The following is a 19,945-nucleotide window of genomic DNA, read 5'->3' on the forward strand; positions in this document are numbered from 1 at the left end:
TAAGTGGACCACACAGTTTGAACCCATGTTGTTCAAAGGTCAACTGTAATCTGCTCTGGACTTCTACATTTTGGAGAGATTTTTTTTTTTTAATTCTCTGTCTTCTCTTTTTTCAAGAAATAGAAAATACTCTGTGTGTGTGTGTGTGTGTGTGTGTGCACGTGCATGTGCAACATTTTATTTAGCAAATCAATGTTTGTGATTTAATGCCATAGTGTGTTTAATGAAAGTACATTTACAAGAAGGTTAGAGGGAAAAGGATAATAAAGAGAGCTGGAAGAAAGACAAAAGATAATAGAGATGGAAAAAATAAGAAATACAAATAAATAAATAAAAAGATAATAGATATGGAAATAACAAGAAAGAGGAAGAAGACGGAAATAGAGAAATGGGGTAGACTTTGTAGAGATCTAATCAGAGGTCTTGCTCCTAAGGCCTGGGGCCATGGGCTCCTGAGAACTGCTGTGTGTTGAGAGACTGCTCAGCAGGTCTGCACTCAGCGGGTCTGCACTCATTGCTAGATGATATCATTCCGATGAGTCTCCACTGAGTATACTACCCAGAGCAGCCACCTAAAGATGGAATGCTTTCCTCGGACAGCAACCCTAGTGAAGAGAGCCACATCAGTCACAGGGCTGGATGGGTCCAAGACCTCCTGCCCTCATGTTAGCTTGTCTTCTCCCTCTTACACTTTCCCCGCTCTTCTAAGACTGTAAATGCCTTAAGACACAGACAGTGTCCCCTAAACTGATGGTGAGAAAAAGACAAACTTCTCAGAACAGGAGAAGCTAAATAGACATGTGTGGAAAATGACACAACCCAACCCTCACTGCCCTCGCCCCAACACACACCTGCCCCCAGATACACACTTTGGTCTATAGTGTCTCTCACCCCTGCCACTGGCTCTCTCCACCCTCAACCTCAACTTGGTTTTTAATATGCATCATTGCCTAAAAATAAAGTAACCCCTAATAATTAATGTAAGAAAGAGGAATATACTTTTCTCAATTACTGTATTCTGTAGTAAGAGTTTATAAGTAAAATTGAACAAGTTTCAAAAGTTTATGTTTTTACCACACCTACCTGATATGACAGCTGCAAATAACTTTTCATCCATGTTGTCAGATTCACGACATACTCCAAAATAATGAGTCACATGTTAAATGTAAGATCAACAAATTCATTAATTGCGTAACTGTTGTTAGCTATGTATCTGAAGGTATGTCTGAAAATTAATGAAATTGGTTCTATTTCCAGCTGATCTAAAGAAATTCCACCTCCTCTGAAAGACCATCTGTGAATAATGAGGTAATCTGATGATTTCACACAGAGTATGTACCATCTATCATTTATGTGTTTGATTTGTGTAAACTCCCAAGTATTTCTGTCTTTATTTCCCATCAAAAGTTAAGCTCCTAAAAGGCAGGGCCTTTTGTGCATTATAAAGAAACTAACAATGTTTTACTTGGAAACTGTGCACCAAACAACATTTGAGAATCATAATAGCAGCTGGAAGACATGTACAAAATCACTCTTTATTTCCATGCTTCAGTTTATGATTCATATACTATTTACTGAGGACGTGAACTAGAATTTTTACACCATGGTCTTTATACAATTGCTTATCTGTTGCAGTGTTTAGCACAAAGAACCGTGCTGTGGTTATTCAAGCATTTGTTGTGAAAGGAAGTGAGCAAATGAATAGTGAATTGTTGATGATTGATATACATCTATAGAACTATTATAGGGGTTATTTTCCTGTGTATCTGGTTGTTTTTGTTTATTTGGGTACGCCAACTCACAGAGTGTGACATTACTACCCCAATTTACAGATGAAGAAACAGGACCAGAAAGAATGAGAAACTTGCCCAAGTGGAAAAGCCAACTCTTCCTTATCAGCCCTCTGATTTCAAGCGCACTGCTCTTTTTCCTCTACATAACCATCTGCCTGGAACCACACTGGACAATGATGATCCAGGTCTTCCTGAAAGGTCCTACGGTGCTTTTGATCCACTTTCCAACCATGATTTTCAAGGATGGTCCTCTTATTCTTTTGGTGTCCTTGTACAGCATGCCTGCTCTACATTGCCTTCAGTCCCAAAAATGTTGCATGTCAGTATAGGAGACTGCACCTTCTGAGGCCAGCCAGCTACAAATGAAGTTTCATTTCTTATGATCCCAGATAATCTAATCCAATTGCACCAACACCATTCCCTACCCAGCACCACGGCCATTCTCACTTCTGTGATGGCTGCTAATAATGGGCGCTTCCACTTAGAGTGGAAAGGATAAGTCCACTTTTGGGTACAGTGCTCTGACCAGAGGCAAGAAGTCACTGAGCTGAAGAAAAGAACTGCTTATTTGGACTGAATGACTTAGAATGATTGCTCTTCTTTCATAACAGTAAAGGATTATTCTGTGTTTCTGTCCAGACACATTTATCAAACAACCTCATTTAGTTAAAAGAATACATTTTTTTAAGATTTTACTTATTTATTTGATAGACCAAGAACACAAGTAGACAGAGAGGCAGGCAGAGAGAGAGAGTGGGGGGGAAGCAGGCTCCCCACTGAGCAGAGAGCCTGAAGCAGGGCTCGATCCCAGGACCCCGAGATCATGACCGAGCCAAAGGCAGAGGTCCAACCCACTGAGCCACCCAGGTGCCCAAGAATACATCTTTTAAAGAAATGTGTGTATGTGAAATTATTTCCAACATTAACTCTAAAAAGAAATCCATAAAACTTCTAGAATGTATTTTAAATTTTGATAACTTCTTACTTTTGGCTTAGGAATGTGTTACAGACATGAGAAAGACCCTAAAAGAAATGAGAGAATAACCAAGAAGATACTGTTTCAACAATGGTTCCAAGAGTTCGAGTCACCATGAGGAGATACAAGGATATGAATACCACAAACCCTGTCATCAAGAACTCTATAGAAAAAAACATAATCCTTGTGCCCCAAAAATGAGTCCAAATAAAGAAAAATTAGAATAGCACCAAATTGGACACTGATGCTCTGAGAAGTTCCAACTAAAAGTATCAGAGTGGATGGAATTTGGTTTGAATTAACCAAGAAGTTTGGATAAAAGAACTGAAGGTGAATTCATGGGATACAAGAACTAGAAAAAGTACCAGAAAAGTCAGACTACCCTCTTTATTTTAATAAGTTAGGAGATTAAGTCTTTGAGAGGTTGACTGACATACTCAATGTTGTTAGTAGTTGAAGTTGAGACAAGACTAGAAGCCAGGTGTTGAGGCTCACTGTCCAGTTCCCTTCCTCCAGCCTACATTCTCAACCAAACGTAGGCATGGGGAACTTGAGAAGTTGGCACACGAAGTGAGTGGGAAAGGGCCCCAGGCTTCACTGTGGTGACAAGAAAGACTAGAAGGACAATCTAAACCATGCCACTTTGTTAACTTCTAATTTGGGGCAGTGTTGGCAGGGAGGTAGATGACGATCCTTAGATTCACTGACACAAACACCAACATGCTTTCTGGACTGGTTAGATTGGACTAGCTCACCCTGGGTTGGTTTGCACAGGGTTGAAATGATGTGACCTAAATTGAATTGAAAGCTGGAAGACCACTGAAGGTCAGAGCTGTGTTGTATCTCCTCAGATTCTTCCCCTTCACAAGAAGAACCCACTCACTCATTCTATGGAAGAGCCAGCCTAAGTATACACACTATCTACAGGGTAAGTCACTGCATAAAATCAATGTGTTCCTGAAAAGTCAATACATTTTTGAGGGGCATTCATGTAGAGTTCTTTTGAAAATGAAGGGTCCATCTGCCAAAATAAAATGTAAATCCCTACCTGAATTACCCAATTGCCAAGTTGACTGTTGGTATACTGGTTTATCTTGAAGGGACATGTGCCTCTAATAAGGCTGGCTGATGCTTGGGAAAACCAGGTATTTTGTAGAGAAATAGCAGACCAAATGGCTGAAGCTCAAAATCAGAGATCCCAAGTCCTTTCCCTTCCTTTGAGTTCAATATCAAGTTTCAGGGAATTCGAGAAGGAAGATCTACAGAAATGTAAATGGAAGAGGACTCCATGATCTACTGGATTTGTTGTACTTTTTTCTCTTTAAAAAAAATCAAACTACTCAAGACAGAGATCACAATGAATATCACAGAGGAAGTCCTGCTCCAGAGAAGGATGGAAACTTCACCCAGGGACTGGTATGATATTCAATCCAAAACATTATTCAGAAGGAAATTATTCAAAATAGCTGGTCTGTGTCAACTGTTAAAAGTGAAATCCTTACTAAAAGGAATGTTTTTGAAATTCATCCATAAATCCATAATCCTAACACATCTATTATTTTGATTCCTCACATTATATTCTTGTCTAATATTTATGTATCTTCATACAAAGCTATGGAGTAATCCACACCATCACAACAATTTTGTGTCTAACTTCTCTTGCTCGCTATTTCACAGCACTTCTCTTTTCTACTTATATGTCATGTTGATCGCTTTGTTTTTTTTTTTAATATGATCATTTATTTCCCTGTCATGTAAAAGCCCAGAGATGAGTGGCCCAGAACTGGGATGGCACTCCATAGTGACAGGAATCCAGGCTTTTTCTTATTGTTCTGCTGTGAGTGATTTCCTTTCCTCAAGTCACCTCATAGGCCAAGATGGCTACCCCAGCCCCAGCCATCAGCTACATTTTCCAGCCACAGAGAAGAAACAAGGGGAAAAGAGAAATTAAACCCATGGCTTCTGCTTATAACTAACTGGACAAAATTTAGTCAGATGGCCACATCTAGCTGAAAAAGAGACTGAGAAAAAGATTTTATGCAGAGTGGCTATGCATCTAATTAAAAATCAGAGGTCTTAAAAGGATGGGAAATGGATCCCGGGAGTGGAGGGCAACTTGCAATCTGTGCCACACCATTCTCCTGTCAACAGACTTTTGGGCTATTTCCACAATTTTTAAAAGTAGACTCTATGACCAGTGTGGGGCTTGAACCCAACAACTCTGAGATCAAGAGTCACATGCTCTACCAACTGAACCACCCAGGCACCCCTCCATATTTCTATTGTTCCATAATTTCGGCAGTGAACAATCTTATGACTTCCTTATGGAATATGATCGAGTAGGATTGCTAAGTCATAAAGAATGTGTATTGTTCACCAAATATTGCCAAATCATCCTCTAATGTGGCTGTTCTGATTTACATTCTCACCAGAAGTACAGTTGACCCTTGAACAACACAGGTTTGAAATATGCAGATCCGCATATATGTGAATTTTTTTTATATAAATATAGTACGGTACTACAAATGTATGTTCTCTTCCTTATGACTTTCTTGGTTTTTAATACAAATTTTAGTTAGTTAACACACAGTGCAATATTGGTCACAGTGATCACGTTGAATGATATGCATCATTCTCTCTCATTGACAATATATAATTTTCTTAGCCTTTTCCCCATTGTTGGACCCCATAACCTTTGGTCATGACTCTTCCTTAGGATGGCCAGCTGTACTGGTACACACTTTCCTTGAAAATTGGACTCACAGACCATCACTGAGAGAATATGACTACCCTGCTAGGGACACCTTGTCCCTAGGTACCGTGTCCCCGGGCAGCAATTGGTCATGTCTTGACTCGAGATGTTCTCTAATTGTGTTATACGTATTTGTTTTGTCTCATTAAAACACGGCTAGCTCCTTGAGATCAGAGGGCCGACTTTTCAGCCTCAAGGCTAATCAGTAGCTAGCACTCATGAACAGGAAAAAAGAACTCATGATCCTGGGTGAACAAACATTTTCTGAGTGCCTAGTATGTGTGAGATGCTTGCCAAGCAGTGCCCCATCCTTTGGTCAGCTAATTCTCACAAACCCATGAAGGAGATATTATTCCTACTTTACAAAAAAAAAAAAAAAACACACACACACACACAAAAAAAAACTGAGACTCAAGGATTGGTTTGACTTTCAGAAAAAAACCAGAGGAGTTTTATAAATACCAATTTCTTAAAATTTAGTCTCTTAAGATTTAGAACTTTGAGAGGAATCTTTAATTCTTAACCCAAAAAGGAAGAACAGCTACCATGAAAATAAACTTCCCTGATGTTAAATCAAATCTCCCACTGTTTCCTGTGATCCCAGATACATACATGGAAACCTATTCAAGCTCTTAAGTGGTATGTGACACCTCTTTAGAGAGGGTTGCTGATAGAAAGTAAATGGATTGTCAAGATGGTAAGATGATATATTTTAACCATCAAGAATCATTTTTAGGCCCAGCTACTCATGCTAGAATAATATTGTTGGGAGAACAAAATAAGACAGAAATGGTGAATTCAAAGACCTGAGCCCTAATCAGAAACATGAATACAGAATATCAAAGCTTCAGAAGGGCACTAGTTGAGGTGACCAAGAATAAGTCCTGTATTTTCCAAGTAAAGAAACTAGAGAGGTCAACTGACAAATGAAAGGTCCCACAGAAGTCTGGCAGATGCCATGATGAGGGGACAGATCTTCATCATGTCATCAATCTGAACAACAGGTGAAGAAGCAAGGGGGCTTCCATAGTGCCACGTCACATGGAACACAGGCTTCTATTTTAAGAACCCACCCCTGCACCTGCTCTATCCAGATGGGCTTGGCAAAAGAAGAAATGAAAACAGGGTTTTCTCACTACGGGGCTGGCAGGAGAGTCCACGTCACAGGTTGCTTCAGCCACAGTGGAGGAACCAAATGTTGTTGATGCATACCCCGTAGAGGTGGGGGGCCTCTCCTCCTAAGATTCCCAGTTCAATTACTACAGAGTTGTCCTCATAACACCAAGTGGAAAAATAAGGCAAAGTTGGTGACAGGGAATGTTTAATACTCTGACTCACTGAATTCCTCCACCGCCACCTGTGTGCTAATTAAGCAGGAGGAATAGAAAGGAAGAAAAGGTCCAGTCCAGCCATAGGTTAGAGGCAGAAGAGTTAAAAGCCCACACTCCCTACTCAGCATGTCCAAAAAAAGAAAATCATTTGATTTGGAATCAATTGACAAGAAAAGCAGAAAAAAATTAGTCATAGCTTCTTGAGTATAATAAAAGTACAAAGGAAAGATTATGGACTTCAGAGCTAAGTAGACATGACTTTGAATCCACCTCTGCCACTTAGTTGACTGGCCTGGAGACTAACACTATCAAAACCTCAATCTCTTCATCTGAAATTTTCAGATAACATAGCACCTCTTTGGAGGTTATTGTAAGGACCATGACGATGTGAAAGCACCAGTAAGGGCCTAAGTAAAGGTAACTACTCTTGTTATTTTTATCCAACTATATGCAAGCATTGCTTTAACTAATTTTTCAAAACCCTCCACTGCCAGTTCTTCATTCTGGAACATGAGCAATCATTCCTGTCCTTGGAGCCCCAGTGAGGATACAGAGGCCACTCTCTAGTACCCTCCTCTCACCAAGAACCTGCCATTCAAGTGCAAAGGATGCTGTGAGTTTTAGTTTAAACCATGTCATCAGGCCACCTTGCTCTATCACTACTTGATGATTTAAAATCTGTTGTGTGCAGTTATCAAAATCCACAAAATGGGATGCCTGGGTGGTTCAGTTGGTTGAGCATCTGCCTTTGGCTCAGGGTCATGGGATCCAGTCCCACATGGGGCTCTCTGCTTATTGGGGAGCCTGCTTCTCCCTCTCCCTCTGCCATTACCCCTGCTTGTGCTCGCTTGCTCTCTCTGTCAAATAAATAAATACAATCTTTTTTAAAAACCACAAAACACATTTCTTTAGCAAAAGATAAAATAAAAATACCAACGGTTAGGGAAATTGCCAAAATTTGTTGTGACCTCAGAAAATTCCCTGTTAACTGCCCCACTTATGGAATGGGTTATTCTAATTAAAATAAGTGGAATAGATTTTAAAAGGTTATGGCTCGAGTAGAATAAAACCAGTAGATCTGGTTTCCTTTCCTTAGCAATTTTCTTTCTTTAATGATTCAGAAGTTACTTCAGAACCTCATGGCAAGTTACTGAAGTATGAAAAGGGGGCAAACTGTTGGCAAATTAAGAATATATTTCATAAAATGTCAACTAAATTTCATTTTATGTTTTCATACTTCTGCATCTATAAGAGCTTTATAAACTACAAAGGACTTTACAATTATAGGGGGCTCTGTAGTTATTATTTGCCTCTGATTTCTGACCTAGAGCATTTTTCCTTTTGTCTGCTCCCCTTTTGTAGAAGAGCAAACATCTGATGTTTGCTGTGCAGTCTTTGAAAGCAGTAGACTGGAGTCCCTCTTAGGCCATCACCTTGCTAACAATCTTGAGCATGTCACCAGGTCTCAGTCTCCCAGTCTGTAAGATGAGGGGTTGCACTGAGTGATTGAGAAGGTCCCTTCCAGATCTAAAATGCTATGATTTCTACATGGCAATACAAAGAATTTTTAAGATCCTTTCTTTGACTCTTACTTGCTATCCACAATGTGGAAATAGCCACTTTAATATGAAAAGAGGCCGGCAAAATTCATTTGAGAACACTATTAAAGTTTCACCAAATGAAAAGGCATATAAAGAGATACCCTAAAGAAGATGACTGGCCAAAGAAAAATTAAGATCATACTCTGCCAGAGACTGGACCCACCGTGTAGATTAACCTATGACTCCCCAGATGTGTGCACCCTGTGCCAGGCCTCCACAGACCTTTAGGAGCTTATCGCTAAAACATGTGCTCACCCACACAGATGCTAAGAATACACCAGCAGAATCCAAGAGCAAGATTAGAAGATTATCCAGATTATACAAACAATACAGTCCGAAGAAAGCACAAATTAAATCTAGAAATCCCTAAGTATTCTAGTTTGAGTGACAACACTGGACAAAATCACCAAGGAAACTGATCTAGTCTATCCTTCATCTGTGCTGCGGATTCTAATTGGGAGACAGACGTCTAACCACTAATGGCATGTTTTAAAATAGTCAAGTGACTTGGGGCGCCTGGGTGGCTCAGTTGGTTGGATGTCTGACTTCAGCTTAGATCATGATCTCAGGTCCTAGGATCAAGCCCTGCATCAGGCTCCCCATTCAGCTGGAGTCTGCTTATCTCTCTCCCTCTGCCTCTGCCCCTATCCCCGCTCGTGCTTGCTCACCCTCTTTCTCTAATTAATTAAAATAAACAAAATAAAACAAAAGACTCAAGTGGTCTAGAATGGAAATAAAACCTAGTAAAATGACATTGGATTTGAAAGCAGACTTACACTTGGCTCTGGCTCTGCTCCTACGTGATGCTGAGTCATTTCTCCCATCTAAAATGAGTCTCTCCAGTCTAAAATCAAATGGAGGATTAAAAACACCTGCTTATGCTCTACACCATGTTGAGCAGTGGTCACACAACTTTCAAGGAAACTCTTGGGAAACTTACTGTATGCAACCTTCTGAACAACTTCCAGGGCTACAAGCAGAATTTCATTTCATGAAAAGCAACATGGGACACCTTTTTGCCCTCATCAGCGATGTGAAATGAAACTGTTTTGTCTGCATGCAATGGGCTCACAGGGCTACTCTCCTTACTGACTCCATGTTGGGTAACTAGACTGGTGCCAGCAATTTCCCTCAACTCCCTCATTCTAGACAGACACCTGCAATCACAGTCAGAAACAGAAAGTCAAAGTTTCCATTTTACTCTGCAGGGTTTGTGACAAAAACTTAACACAGGCTACCAAAGAGGAACTAATGCCAGACTTGAGGCCTGGAGCTAAGCGGGTTGTTTCTGTATTTCTCAATGAGATAATACTGTAGAATTTAGTATGTGAAGCTTAGTCATTCACAGTAAACATACACGTATGCATATATGTATGTATTTCCTCCCTCACCTTGATACTCTCTTTTTGGCTGGCTGGGTAGGGGAGGGATACAGAGGTGTGGAAATAAACTGTAAAACAACCCTCCCACGGTTGAAAAATAACACTTGTGAAACCCCTCGACTAGCACTGTAAATTGGTATAACCTTTTGAAGAGGAATTTAGTAACACATAGCAAAAGCCACAGAAATTCCACTCCTTTTAACTCAATAATTGTAAGTCTAAAAATCAAACATTGGAAAAATCCCACATGCTCAACAATAGGAGAAATGGCCAAGGAAATAATGGAAAGCCAACCCAATGAACTAAATTATACTCATTTGAGAGGAGGCTTCTCAGGTCTGTGTGGCAACATGGAAAACTCAATGAGGCATTTGTCAAGCGATTCCACACACCCTACAATTAGCTTTATGTAAAAAACTACATGCTTATGAACAAAGATGGAGGGGGACAACAAAAATGCTAAGGCTACAGTATTAAAGTGCAAGACCTGAATTCTCTTCTTTGGAAATTTTTTTTAGAATATCATTTTTTTCCCAGAAGTAATATTCAGGAACAAAAAAAAAGGCAGGGAACAACTTGCCAACAACTTGCTGCGTGGACGAAGTCAGAATTAAACCATTGTCTTATTTTCAGATTCAGATTCAACCAACCCCTCCCAAGTGCCGGCTGTGCGCCATACCCTGGTCAGATCATTCCGCAGCAGTGGAGACCCTCCCCAACACCCAAAATAAAGTTCTGTTGCTTAGCCAGACGAATATTAAAAACTAACCACTTCCCAACAGTGTGAACAGATCGCAAAGGTAAAATTTTTTTTAAAGATTTTTTTTTAATTTATTTATCTGACAGAGAGAAATCACAAGTAGGCAGAGAGGCAGGCAGAGAGCGAGGCGGAAGCAGGCTCCCTGCTGAGCAGAGAGCCCAACATGGGGCTCGATCCCAGGACCCTGAGATCATGACCTGAGCCGAAGGCAGCGGCTTAACCCACTGAGCCACCCAGGCGCCCCTGCAAAGGTAAAATTTTACCACTTATAGCAAATACTTCTCAGAATCTTAAATTATCTTTTATTGCCAACTGACATGTGAACCATTGAAATACATTTGTTTTGCTGTTCTGGACTGAGGACCAGCTGTCTTAAATAAATTCACAGGGGCATATTTGGGGACAGATCCATGCTTTAGCTAATCAAGGTGCTTTTCTCCAATTGCTCACATCCATTTGTCCGGTTCCATTCTTGAAAGTATTTAAAAGGGGAAGAGTTACAGTAATGAAAACACTAGAGTGGATCAAAATATTTTACTGCCTTGATTGCTGAAAGCTTTTCCATTTTATTTTTGGAACAGTAATAGGTGTACTTGGTAAAACCTTCAAATAATATGAGAAATAATCATAGGAAGTAATTCTCTCTTTACCACTCCATATCCCCTAGATTAAGAAATTCTTAATCAAGTATTTTAGCTTTAATGTAGGTTTTTTAATAAAAATGGACTGAAACCAAAAGCCGGTATGTTAGAAAAGATATAACAAGCTAGACATGGTACAAACTCTCCTTGTAGAGAAAAATAATTCTTGAATTACTATTTTTAAAAGATTTTATTTATTTATTTGACACAGAGAGAGAGAGATCACAAGTAGGCAGAGAGGCAGGCAGAGAGAGAGAGAAGGAAGCAGGCTCCCCGCTGAGCAGAGAGCCTGATGTGGGGCTCAATCCCAGGACTCTGGGATCATGACCTGAGCCAAAGGCAGAGGCTTTAACCCACTGAGCCACCCAGGCGTCCCTTGAATTACTTCTAAAACAAAAAATCTGAGGATTCATTTGAAATTATCCTTACTATTAAGTAAATAAATAAATAAATAAATAAATAAATATTGTCCTTACTATAAAATTCATATTATAAAAGCATAGGTTATTTTAATTATAGAAATTATACAGAAAAATAAGCTCTAGAATCCAGTCTTTTATTAGGATAAATATTTTGGATCATTTACTCTCTGCCATTACTTTACACTCTGATATACACTGAGAATTAGACATGATCCAGTGGGGTTCCTACAGAAAGGAAAACACAAAAAATGTATTTTGCCTCATGAAATGAATTTATAAATACTGAGTACTTGCCACATGGGTACAATTAAACACAAAATCTATAAGGTTACTTAGAAAAAGGATTCCTCTTCTCTCCCCAAAATGTTTAAACAGAAATATAAAACTCACTACACTCACATCTTATAAAATAGTGATCTATTTTAGAAACAAGAATGCACTGTGGTGACTTTTACTGTATGTAAATTGTAGCTCAATAAAAAATAAGAAAGCATTAAATAAAACCCAAGAAAACTGTACTTAGTAGAAAGGAGCTGATCTGAGCCATCAACCCAGAGAGCACAACTCTCGGCTCTGCAAAGTACCTTGAGAATTTCCAAGATCAACACTTGCAAACATTATCAGCTTACATTGATACTTAATCAGAGACTCAATTTTTCATGCCTGAAACAATTTACATTGATGAAAATATGCTCATTTTCACAACTGAAATCACATCCATTACCCTGTCTTACCCCTCGTATCTGTGTTTTTCTTACATACTCTCTTTATTTACATTTCACCAAAGCAATCTTTTCCTTTAAGAGGTTTTATCTCATTTCCCAAAACAGAAAAGCATAAAGTTATAAAGCGTTCTGTAGTTATGGGAGGGAGGTTAAATAAATAAAAGCATATGCTCTCAGAGAAGGAGGGAAGGAAAGGACACACTATCCAGAATTACATGGAATTATTCTTCCACTTCAACAGACCTCTCTTGGATTTTCCAACAATACACCACACACACACACACACACACCAAACTGTGATGGGTACACAACCCAGAACCCATTGCAGTCCTGGGGGCACTTCAGGACCCAGCTCTTACCCCACAGTTTCTGCACAAGCAGCATGTTGAAAGCATTCACTGTGGGGACCCTAGTGACAAGGGACCAGGACAGCTGCTCACGGGGCTCTAGGCACCTTATCAGAGCCCCATGACATTTTTGCAATGTCCACGACTCAAAGTCAGACCCATTTTTCCCTGGGAAAGCTTCCCCATTCCCTCAAATTATCTCCCGTGACTGTTGAAGGCTGTGCATAGATGTCCAGCAAAAACTATGGGCCTAAAAAAATTCTGAAGGAAGCTCAGGGAGGCAGGAATTCCAGCCCTGCTCAGCCTGCACTTTCAGTGCTGGGAAACCTAAGTGTACCCAGGACAGCAGACAAAGAAGAGAGAGCAGAAGTACCCAACAGTGGGGACACATAACCTAACTGCAAAGAAATGTCCTGAAAAATGCAACTTTCACGACTCCTGGCATTTTGCTGGTTAAGTGGCCCAGACTGATCTCTGAGAGTGGATCACGTTAGGCAAGACGGCTTGCAGAAACAGCAGAAACTGTAAAATGTGGAGTCTTGCACTCATGAATTTGAGGCACTCAGGAAAAAGCCAACATGGTTTCATAGTGCATTTAATTATATACGACACTTAGGGCTGAGAGCTCTACCCAGTGAACCCCTGGTTCCTCCGTGTAATCATAACCAGTACAGCAAGGCTCAAGGTTCAATGGACACACATGGAACACTCCAAAGGGACAGGAAGGATTCACGAGTTCTGGTCGTGGCTGGCTTTCTCACAAGTCCTCCCAATAGCCTTTAATGGGAAGAAGAGGGAGCTCTGAGACAGACTGGCAGAGGCAAATTTCCAGGGGCCCTGGCCAGCCAACAGGGCGATGGTACCCTTAGCAATGTCGTGGAAATCCCAGTTTGCCAGTCTCAGCCAGGGAGGCCTTGTTGTGCTGGGGTGGAGCGCCCCCTGCTGGCCCTCGCCGAGGGAGACCACCCAACCCTTGGAAGGACCCGACAAAAGTCTGGAGCTTAATGAGAGACCCAATGTCTACAATTCTGTTGTTTGTATCAGACCCATACTTACATACTTTTTATTTTCATAAAAATGTTATTTGGCGGAGCGCCTGGGTAGCTCAGTGGGTTAAGCCTCTGCCTTCGGCTCAGGTCATGATCTCAGGGTCCTGGGATCAAGCCCCATGTAGGGCTCTCTGCTCAGCGGGGAGCCTGCTCCCCGGCCCCCTGCCCTCGCCAACCCCCTGCTTGCCTCTCTGCCTATTTGTGACCTGTCAAATAAATAAAATAAAATCTTTTTTAAAAAATGTTATTTGGCATCTCCCCCACACACACTTGCCATTTTTTATTAATATTGCTTGGGTTCTTTAGAATATACAGAAGAACATATGAAAATAAATCCTATGTAATCCCATCAGCAAAAATAACTACTTTTAACAACATATAATACACACAATTTGTATCTGGTCGAGATCATGCTGTGTGGCAGTCATTGCCCATCTACCCTCTGATCCATTCGCTGTCCTTGGCTCCATTGCCCACCACCTTCTGGCTAGACTTGGCTAATAGGAGGCACTGGTAAAAGACTGGAAAATGAGAAGAAGGCATAAGCCAAGATATCTGTCCCTCCCTCTGGTTTGAGGAGGAACTTTCCACTAGGTGCTGCATCTCCTCTATGGTTCCACCAACTGCCCAACTTCTGGCAACACCAGCCCTGGGGGTGAGGTGACCTCCTGCTGTTGCTCATTCTGGTTGCTTCTACATAATGACTGGTTTCTCTGCCTTTCCATCACCTGTGAAGCATTTCCTCTAACAAATTCTTTTTGTTTGAAATACTGACTGGTTTACTTTCTCAGTTAGATCCTGACTGTTATATATCACATCAATAATTTTGGGCTAAGGAGCACCTGGGTGGCTCAGTGTGTTAAAGCCTCTGCCTTCAGCCCAGATCATGATCTCAGGGTCCTGGGATCGAGCCTCACGTCGGGTTCTCTGCTCAGCAGAGAGCCTGCTTCCCTCTCTCTCTCTGCCTGCCTCTCTGCCTACTTGTGGTCTCTCTCTGTCTCTCTGTCAAATAAACAAATAAAATCTCTAAAAAAATAATAATTTGGGGTTAGTTTATCACCCAGTATTATTCTAAAGAAGTTCTACTGTATCTTTAGTTCTTTACAAACTTTTCTTAATGGCTGCATAATATATTACATCACACCAGAGTGGACTTGCATCATTTGAGTTTTCACTGTCTGCTAAAATGTAACATTGTATGGAAATCCTTAGGCAACATTTATATCTACATTTCTAAGTGTTTGCTTTCACTAGATTCTTGGAGGATTTAAAAGGAATGATTCATTTAAAGATTCTTGATAAATATTGCCCAAAAAATCCCCAGGAAGAAAAGTTACAGGTCTAAAAGAGGGAAAAGCTAGAGGTCTAAAAGAGTTAATCTCACTATGCCCTTGGCAAATCTGATCACATTTATTTTATTTTAAAGATTTTATTTATTTGACAGAGAGAGACATAGTGAGAGAGGGAACACAAGCAGGGGGAGTGAGAAAGGGAGGAACAGGCTTCCCGCTGAGCAGGGAGCCTGATGTGGGGCTCAATCCCAGGAACCTGGGATCATGACCTGAGCCGAAGGCAGATGCTTAATGACTGAGCCACCCAGACACATCTGATCACATTAACTTTATTTGTTAATTTCCTAGATTAAAAATAAAAGTCATCTTGTTATTGTTTTACTTTAGATGTGTTTTTATTGTTAATGAGGCAGAACATTTTTCAGGTGTTTATTAATTGTGTGTATTTCCTCTTCTGTAAATATCTGTTTTACTACAGAGTTCTTAGTGATTCTCTTATCGACTAGGGCGTTAGTCAGTGTTCTTAGATGCTAACAACAGGAGTTGGCTCTGACTAAAGTAAGCAGAAATTGGGTTTATTGAAAGTATATCATGTGGCTACAAAATGGATGGGAAGGCTAGAAAATTAGGTTCAAAAAATAGAAGCAAGGGAACTTCGTAAGCTGGAAATACAACCAAGAACCTATCCTAAAATAGTCTGAATACATGCCAGTGTTGATGCTGCTATCCTGAGTGTTGTTCTTGGCACTACTGCCACCCACCACGAATTCCAGATGCTACCAGCAGAATGAACATTTACCTGTTCTGCTATCTTTGTCATTCCCTGTGACAACTTGCAAACTCTGCATCAATTCCTTCCCTCTTCAAGAAGTGGAATCTATTTCTCCACCTCTTTGAATCTGGGCTGGCATTTAGACTCGCTCTAGGCAATAAAAGTGAGACTGACATTGTACAATTTCTGAGGAAGGCTTGCAGCTTCCACAAGAATGCCCCTTTCAAGAATCCAGCCACCATGTTGTAAGGAGCCCAAGAGGGCCCATGGAGAGTGAGAGGCCCGGGCATTCCCCAGACAGTTCAGCTTCAGTCAAACTGCCCCAGCTAAAGCCGCGTGCAGCAGAGATGGGTCATCTCCACCAACCTGTAATCAACTTAAAGGATTGTGTGCAAATGAATGGTGGTGGTTTTTTAAGTAGCTGAGTTTTGTGGTAGTTTGTTATGCAGTGATATATAACGGAGACGCTGTCTTTACATGCAAACCCTGGGCAGGAACAGCCCATTAGCGAGGTCTAGGTCCATGCCCTGGCTGCCAGGGAGCGGGAAGAATGGACATTTCCACTTCGGGGGGGGGGGGTAGAGATATGTCCACAGCAAGTTTCAACGGTGAGGAATTCCCCAAATAGAAATAGGGGGTTCAGATGATAGGAAATTCCAAAAAAATCTGTTAAACTCTGTATCTGCCTTTTTTATTTGCTTTTAAATACTGATTTTTCTCCACAGATATTGATAATTGTGTCTCCTTCCAAAGAATTTATATTCCTTACTTCCATTTTATATCTTATGGTATTTGTAGGATTCTTAAACAATGGATCACTTTAATGGAAACACTTTCAGGTTAACTGGATTTAGGAAGTTTCAAAGTTCCTGCCCTCAGGTAACTACGTACACTGCCTAATGCCTGGGACAAAATGCCCACAGGAGAGAATGCTTCCTGGCAGTGGAAGTATCTCTCCAAACCCAGACTTGCTGTGCCCTGACACTGGAAAGAAAACATTTCATCAGCCTTAAGGAAAATCTTCCAGTCAACTGGGAAACTCCCCAGAACAACTTCTTATAGACTCATAACTGATATCCCTGGCCCGGGACTCTTCCTCGTCCATCCCACCTTCCTCTCTGAAGCCAACAAGGACTCTTATCTCCACTACCTAAAAACCCCCACTGTAGGATTAAGGCCCAAGTCCTTAGCTGTGGTGAACATGGCCCATCAGTTTGTGTCCCCTGACTCCCATTCTTCTCTCAACACTTCCCTGGAGGTAGCATTCCTGGTGAGCCACACACAGCTCCTGGAAGTTATCTGTACCCACCAGGTCCTTGATAACCTTTGTCTTCCCACATTCTGTTCCCACTTCATAGGATGCCTCCTTCCATCTCACTCTTCCCCTGGCCACCACTTGTAGCCTGCTGGGCTTCTGGCTCTTCCTTCAAGATTCTGCAACTAGAACAACCACTGAGAAAGTCAGTAAACTCTATACAGTAAAAGAAACAAACAAAAGGAGACCAGAGGAATTTTTAAAATTATGTTAAAATTATCTATTTAAATCAAAAGAAGATAGTAAAGGAGGACCAAAACAACAGTAAAAAGACAGAAGACAATGAAAATGTCCATACAGAAACCTGAATGATTCTTCACAGCAGCATTTGGTGAATGGATAAATAAAATGTGATCTAGCCATACAGTGGAACATCATTCAGCAATAAAAGAATGAAGTAGTGATCCATGCTACAATATGGGTGAACCTTGAAAACATTATGCTAAATAAAAGCAGCAAGATACAAGATCATGTAAGATTCCATTTACATGAAATATCCAGAAGAGTGGGAATCAATAGAGACAGAAGTGAATTCATGGTTGCCTAGGGTTGGGAGCGGGAGTGGGAGGTACGGGAGGGAAAATTGGGAGTACCTGCTAATGGACACAGGATTTCTCTTTGGTGATAAAAATGTTGTAGAATTGGTTGTGATGGCTACACAACTGTGAATATACTAAAAACCACTGACTTGTGCACTTTAAATGGGTATTTATAAATGGAACTTCTATCTCACTAAGGCTGAAAAAAATTTTTAACTTAAAAAAATTTTTTAAAGATTCAGCTAAATGACCACCTACTGTACCAGTGTTTCCCTGACTTTCCAAACAGAACACACACATATACACTTATCTCAAGTGAACATATATGGCATTTCATTGGGGCATATAGAATTTTTGCAACAATTTTTTTTTTTCCAGCAAACTCCAGGACAAAAGTTGGCAAGCCATTTTAAGAAAAAATGTGGGGTGCCTGGGTGGCTCGGTGGGTTAAAGCCTCTGCCTTCGGCTTGGGTCATGATTCCAGGGTCCTGGGATCGAGGCCCGAATTAGGCTCTCTGCTCAGCAGGGAGCCTCCTTCCTCCTCTCTCTGCCTGCCTCTCTGCCTATTTGTGATCTTTGTCTGTCAAATATATAAATAAATAAATCTTTTTTTTTAAAAATAAGAGAAAAATGTTATGGAAAATAGCATACATATAAAAGTAGAAAGTAGTGAACCTCCATGTACTTGTGATCTAGCTCATAGTTTTCCCAACCACTGTGCCCCCACCACATTATTTTTGGCAAGGAACCTAGAAATATTAAATCCACAGTAGTCTAACAGCAATTTGACATTTATTAAGTGTGTTATGGACCTATAACTGTTCTAAACACTTGGCATGAATTAGCTCTTTTAATCCTCAAAACAATCCTAAGTGATAACATTATTATGCCCATTTTACTCTGAGGAAATCAAGGCTGAGAGGTAAAATAACTTCTCCAAAAGCTAGTAAGTGGCAGACTGAAATTCTAAAAAATTGGTGAGTATCTCAGAAAAAGTAGTACAACACAACTAAAATAATCATTTAACTTAGAAGCTGAAAGAATGGTGTTCTCTTTCCTGGAGTTAAGGCCGCTGACAAAGTCAAGAAGCATAGACGAAGTACAGATGGTCTCAGTTCAAACTGGGGCTCCCTCCCTGGGGAGACCTCCATGTGACTCAACTCTGTGGGCTCTAAGAAATCTCCAAGGCCACAGGAGGTTCTCAGCTTGTTCCAAGAAATCAAAGGAGGCTTCAGAAAGCCAGAACAAGGACAACACCAGAGTTGTCTGTAGTTCTAGGACCGTGCTCACCAACAGTTAAGTCATTTACCAGTGCGGCCATGGAACACTTGAAAAGTGACTAGTCCAAAATGAGATGTGAAGTAAAATGCATACTGTATTTTGAAGACTTGGAACAAAATGTCAAATATTGATTACATGTTGAAACAGTAATATTTTAGATACATTGGGTCAAATAAAGGATTTTACTGAAATTAATCTCATCTCTTTGTACCTCTTTAGTGTCGCTAGTAGAACGTTTAAAATTCCATATGTGGCTCACATTTCCATTGGGCAGTGGTGTTCCTGACTGTAACATCTATGCTGCCCCAGATGCCAGTTCCCTGTGGGCCCTGACCTTGTGAACACCTGATGCAGATTCACCAAGAAATTGGGGGCAGCACCACTGGCACAGAAGAACATGAGCCAAATGCAGCGAAAATCAGATCAGAGCTCTAGAACCTTCACAACTCATCAGTGACTGCAGCCTGGCCCAACCCACAACAGCTTCCGAAATAAAACAAGGATGAATGCAACTCTGAACTGGGATACACCGGAACCTGGGATCTCCCTCAAATGTAGTTCTGTCACCAGGGAGACACTAAGTGGTCTTACTGCCACTGGGCCAAAGCTGACAGAGATGCCTCCAGGGCTCCACTTCCCAGAGATGGAGCTGTATCCTCTCCTGCTACTGCGAGAGATGCTTCTCAGCGACCCGACTTAGGGAATGGACTTCAGTGCTAAATTTATTCCGTTCATCAGTGTGCATACTGTGCTGTCCACAGAACACGGGAACTGCCTTTCTAGGGAAGAACTCTCTGTCCCGCTCTGGATCCACCCCCTCCCCCCCGACTGCCCGCATTCACACACACTTCCCCCTTCTCAAAGTACCATCACAGATGTTTACCTGCAGAGTCAACCTGGGCACATTTGAATGCTAGGCTATATTGGAGTGTTTTGCTGTCCTGTGATACAAAGTGGTTACTAAAAA

This window comes from Lutra lutra, chromosome 9 (assembly GCF_902655055.1).
Source record: "Lutra lutra chromosome 9, mLutLut1.2, whole genome shotgun sequence".
Lineage (NCBI taxonomy): Eukaryota > Metazoa > Chordata > Mammalia > Carnivora > Mustelidae > Lutra > Lutra lutra.